Here is a 6,067-nt window from a genome sequence, read left to right on the forward strand (position 1 = left end):
AACCGGGAAAACGCATTAAGACACTTGGGGAACCCTAACCCTAACCCTAACCCTAACCCGGGGGTGGCGTTTTTAAGACACTTCTCTAACCCTAACCCCAGGGGTCATTAAGTTACTTGGAGACCATGGTTGGTTCGGCAAGTTACTTGGGAAAGGGGGAAAACGCAAACTCCTGGGATTAGGTTTAGGCTGCAACTCCAATGGTTAGGGTTAGAGTAGAGAACAGGGGAGGGATAGCACGTTCGATCGCATTAAGACACTTGGAGACCAGGGTTGGTTCGGCAAGTTACTTGGGAAAGGGGGAAAACGCAAACTCCTGGGATTAGGTTTAGGCTGCAACTCCAATGGTTAGGGTTAGAGTAGAGAACAGGGGAGGGATAGCATGTTCGATCGAATTAAGACACTTGGGGAACCGGGAAAACGCACTAAGACACTTGGGGAACCGGGAAAACGCATTAAGACACTTGGGGAACCGGGAAAACGCATTAAGACACTTGGGGAACCGGGAAAACGCATTAAGACACTTGGGGAACCGGGAAAACGCATTAAGACACTTGGGGAACCGGGAAAACGCATTAAGACACTTGGGGAACCGGGAAAACGCATTAAGACACTTGGGGAACCCTAACCCTAACCCTAACCCTAACCCGGGGGTGGCGTTTTTAAGACACTTCTCTAACCCTAACCCCAGGGGTCATTAAGTTACTTGGAGACCAGGGTTGGTTCGGCAAGTTACTTGGGAAAGGGGGAAAACGCAAACTCCTGGGATTAGGTTTAGGCTGCAACTCCAATGGTTAGGGTTAGAGTAGAGAACAGGGGAGGGATAGCACGTTCGATCGCATTAAGTTACTTGGAGACCAGGGTTGGTTCGGCAAGTTACTTGGGAAAGGGGGAAAACGCAAACTCCTGGGATTAGGTTTAGGCTGCAACTCCAATGGTTAGGGTTAGAGTAGAGAACAGGGGAGGGATAGCATGTTCGATCGAATTAAGACACTTGGGGAACCGGGAAAACGCATTAAGACACTTGGGGAACCGGGAAAACGCATTAAGACACTTGGGGAACCGGGAAAACGCATTAAGACACTTGGGGAACCGGGAAAACGCATTAAGACACTTGGGGAACCGGGAAAACGCATTAAGACACTTGGGGAACCGGGAAAACGCATTAAGACACTTGGGGAACCGGGAAAACGCATTAAGACACTTGGGGAACCGGGAAAACGCATTAAGACACTTGGGGAACCCTAACCCTAACCCTAACCCTAACCCTAACCCGGGGGTGGCGTTTTTAAGACACTTCTCTAACCCTAACCCCAGGGGTCATTAAGTTACTTGGAGACCAGGGTTGGTTCGGCAAGTTACTTGGGAAAACGCAAACTCCTGGGATTAGGTTTAGGCTGCAACTCCAATGGTTAGGGTTAGAGTAGAGAACAGGGGAGGGATAGCACGTTCGATCGCATTAAGTTACTTGGAGACCAGGGTTGGTTCGGCAAGTTACTTGGGAAAGGGGGAAAACGCAAACTCCTGGGATTAGGTTTAGGCTGCAACTCCAATGGTTAGGGTTAGAGTAGAGAACAGGGGAGGGATAGCATGTTCGATCGAATTAAGACACTTGGGGAACCGGGAAAACGCATTAAGACACTTGGGGAACCGGGAAAACGCATTAAGACACTTGGGGAACCGGGAAAACGCATTAAGACACTTGGGGAACCGGGAAAACGCATTAAGACACTTGGGGAACCGGGAAAACGCATTAAGACACTTGGGGAACTGGGAAAACGCATTAAGACACTTGGGGAACCCTAACCCTAACCCTAACCCTAACCCTAACCCGGGGGTGGCGTTTTTAAGACACTTCTCTAACCCTAACCCCAGGGGTCATTAAGTTACTTGGAGACCAGGGTTGGTTCGGCAAGTTACTTGGGAAAGGGGGAAAACGCAAACTCCTGGGATTAGGTTTAGGCTGCAACTCCAATGGTTAGGGTTAGAGTAGAGAACAGGGGAGGGATAGCACGTTCGATCGCATTAAGTTACTTGGAGACCAGGGTTGGTTCGGCAAGTTACTTGGGAAAGGGGGAAAACGCAAACTCCTGGGATTAGGTTTAGGCTGCAACTCCAATGGTTAGGGTTAGAGTAGAGAACAGGGGAGGGATAGCATGTTCGATCGAATTAAGACACTTGGGGAACCGGGAAAACGCATTAAGACACTTGGGGAACCGGGAAAACGCATTAAGACACTTGGGGAACCGGGAAAACGCATTAAGACACTTGGGGAACCGGGAAAACGCATTAAGACACTTGGGGAACCGGGAAAACGCATTAAGACACTTGGGGAACCGGGAAAACGCATTAAGACACTTGGGGAACCGGGAAAACGCATTAAGACACTTGGGGAACCCTAACCCTAACCCTAACCCTAACCCTAACCCTAAAACCCTAACCCTAACCCTAACCCTAACCCGGGGGTGGCGTTTTTAAGACACTTCTCTAACCCTAACCCCAGGGGTCATTAAGTTACTTGGAGACCAGGGTTGGTTCGGCAAGTTACTTGGGAAAGGGGGAAAACGCAAACTCCTGGGATTAGGTTTAGGCTGCAACTCCAATGGTTAGGGTTAGAGTAGAGAACAGGGGAGGGATAGCACGTTCGATCGCATTAAGTTACTTGGAGACCAGGGTTGGTTCGGCAAGTTACTTGGGAAAGGGGGAAAACGCAAACTCCTGGGATTAGGTTTAGGCTGCAACTCCAATGGTTAGGGTTAGAGTAGAGAACAGGGGAGGGATAGCATGTTCGATCAAATTAAGACACTTGGGGAACCGGGAAAACGCACTAAGACACTTGGGGAACCGGGAAAACGCATTAAGACACTTGGGGAACCGGGAAAACGCATTAAGACACTTGGGGAACCGGGAAAACGCATTAAGACACTTGGGGAACCGGGAAAACGCATTAAGACACTTGGGGAACCGGGAAAACGCATTAAGACACTTGGGGAACCGGGAAAACGCATTAAGACACTTGGGGAACCCTAACCCTAACCCTAACCCTAACCCTAACCCTAAAACCCTAACCCTAACCCTAACCCTAACCCTAACCCTCTAACCCTAACCCTCTAACCCTAACCCTAACCCTAACCCTCTAACCCTAACCCTAACCCCTAACCCTACCCCTAACCCCTAACCCTAACCCTAACCCTAACCCGTACCCTAACCCTAACCCTAACCCGTACCCTAACCCTAACCCCCTAACCCTAACCCGTACCCTAACCCTAACCCGTACCCTAACCCTAACCCGTACCCTAACCCGTACCCTAACCCGTACCCTAACCCATTAGACCCTAACCCTATCCTGTTAGACCCTAACCCGTGAGACCCTAAACCTAACCCGTTAGACCCTAACTCGTTAGATCCTAACTCGTTAGACCCTAACCCGTTAGAACCTAACCCGTTAGACCCTGACCCTGTGAAAGTCGAGTGAAATTGTCCCATTATCGCGAAAAGTCGGGGATCGACCGAAACACGAAACCCAATGCAAGTCAATGGGGAAGCATAGTCGGCAGTGAGTGGAGGCCAGGAAAACACCTACATTGCCCATTGTAATGGCAAAAACATCCATTCTTGTTACTGAAGCTTGTCAATCTTAATTTCCCTTATAATAGTTAGGCATTGGAAATTGGGGGTCATTTGGCTAAAGTTGTGGGGGGTAGGACTGGCTCAAGTATTTAGTGGGTCCAGGAAATGTGGACCACATCACGGCAGTGGAGCAGGGAGAGGTAAGTATTTCAACTTTGCAAGTGCTGTGTTCCTGAGCAAGCAGGGGGGCCCACTCGTTGGCATTGGCACTGGCACAGGGCCCCTCAAAGTACGGCGGTGTGTTTGCACGGCGGGGGTGTCTCCCACCGGCAGCGACACTTTTGCGTACTATGAGGGGCCTGTGCCAGTGACGTCGCCAACAAGTATCCCCCCCCCCCACCTGATGAAGGAACCTGCACTTTCATCTGCACCTTCCTCTTTGTCCCCGTGTAAGGTGGTATGGTATGCGGGAAGGGGGACCTGACTTTCAGCAGGGTCACAATCTTGCAGTGTAGCGTGCACGGGGAATGCTGCGTTATGGGTCAATGTACCAGCAGTGTCATCTAGCACTGGCTGGGCAATGGGCAGGATGAGGAGGAAACACAGATATAGGCCCAAATAAGTAAGTAGGCTAAATGCAATTCAAAATTGGTAACAGTATTAAACAGGCGGCATTGCTTTGTTCAGTGGAGAACAGCAAGGAGCGGCAGACACCGTTATTACGCCCCAACCAAACTAGTAAGCCAAATGCAGTTGCCTATTAAAAATATAGGCCGAAAGCCTGAAGATCGAAGCTCAGGAAAACAAACCAGCAGAACACAAAGGTGCGGCAGACACCGTTAGTAACCAAACCAAACTAGTAGTCCCAATGCAGTTTTCAAATTCCTATAGGCTGAAAACCTGACAATTGAAGCTCAGCTTTTTTTCAGAGGAGGACAGCTGTTTTGAGTGGCGCAGACAGACACAGGTAGTAGGCCTTAAACAAAAAAGTTGGCTCAATGCAGTTTAAAGGGAACCTGTCACCCCGTTTTTTCAGTTTGAGATAAAAATACCGTTAAATAGGGCCTGAGCTGTGCGTTACAATATATTCCTCTGGTTATCGGTGGGCGCGGCCATCTTCCTGAGGCCGCACGCGCGGCTTCACTTTCAACCAACCGGTAGGGCATCATCTCTAACGAGATTAGTCTAGCAATGTGGGCGTTCAAACCCTGTGTACGCGGATGAGAGGATGAGTACTTTCTTTTCCTAACGAGAGTCTCTTGTAGAGTGAGCTGGACTGGAGAGCTGCATATGGTGGAACTAGCGGTGGTGGTGGTGGACATGGCGGATTGAGAGAGGGTTGGCCTACATACAGTGTTTCCTACCAATACCCTTGTGATTCCCTGACTGCTTTGGCCTTGCGACGATACCTCCACATTTGCTGATGGTGGTGTCTGGTGGGCTTACAGTGAGGGAAGCAATGTAGCGTTGCTGACTACCTTCATTCTGAGCAGGTGCACCAACGGTATGGGACGTTAGTTAGTCCAGGCTTGCAAGTGCATGCTGGTTAAATGTCTAAACATGCACGTTGTATTTAACTTTTGAAGATTCTTCCCTCTGCTAAAGGTCTTTGAGCGTTTCTTACAGATAACTTTTGACTGATCATTCGGATCTTGGTTAAAAAATTCCCACACTGCACTCTTCCTACTATGGAATACCTTTTCAGGCATTGCGCACTGTGCTACTTTCACCGGATGGCCACACTGTCCTAAAACTGCTTTTGTTTTTGACAAACGTTTTTGACCTGCTAGATGACAGCTATTGCGATATAGATGGCTGCTGTGGATCATCCTCCTCCGCTTCTGAGCTACTGGCAGCGGCACCCTCTTCCCCCAATGGCTGCCAATCTGGGTCAACAACTGGGTCATCTATCACCTCCTCTTCAATGTCATGTGCACCTTCTTCTGTGTCACCGTGTAAGGTGCTATAGCATTCAGGATGGGGCACCATAGTCTCATCAGGGTCAGATTCTGGCTCAGTACACTGCAAGGGCAATGTAGTGATCTGAGTCAATGGAACAGCATAATAATCTAGCTGTGACTGTGCATCAGTGCACTCCATGTCCGATTCATCTTGTAATGGGCAGTTAACAATTTCCCTTTCTAACCCAGGCATGGTATGTGTAAAGAGCTCCATGGATGTGTAAAGAGCTCCATGGAGTAACCTGTAGTGTCGCCTGACGCTTCCTTCACTTTTGGTTTGGGTGAAGGACACAAGGTCTTGTTCCTGACCGGGAGCATCCACTGACGACTCGCTGCTTTTATATTTGGAACTTTCTGAAGAGGAGGCGAAAGAGCTAGAGGCAAATATTTTTCCTGCTGCTCCGGCTTTAAAAGCTGTTTTCCTACTCTCAGATAAGGGAGCCTTCGAGGCCTTGTGTAGCCAGATGATGACGCTGGCTCAACACCTCCAGCCTTAGGTGCTATTGTGCTTTTGCCACTACCACCAGATGCACCAC

This window comes from Ranitomeya imitator, chromosome 6, assembly GCF_032444005.1.
Source record: "Ranitomeya imitator isolate aRanImi1 chromosome 6, aRanImi1.pri, whole genome shotgun sequence".
NCBI classification, from domain to species: Eukaryota; Metazoa; Chordata; class Amphibia; order Anura; family Dendrobatidae; genus Ranitomeya; species Ranitomeya imitator.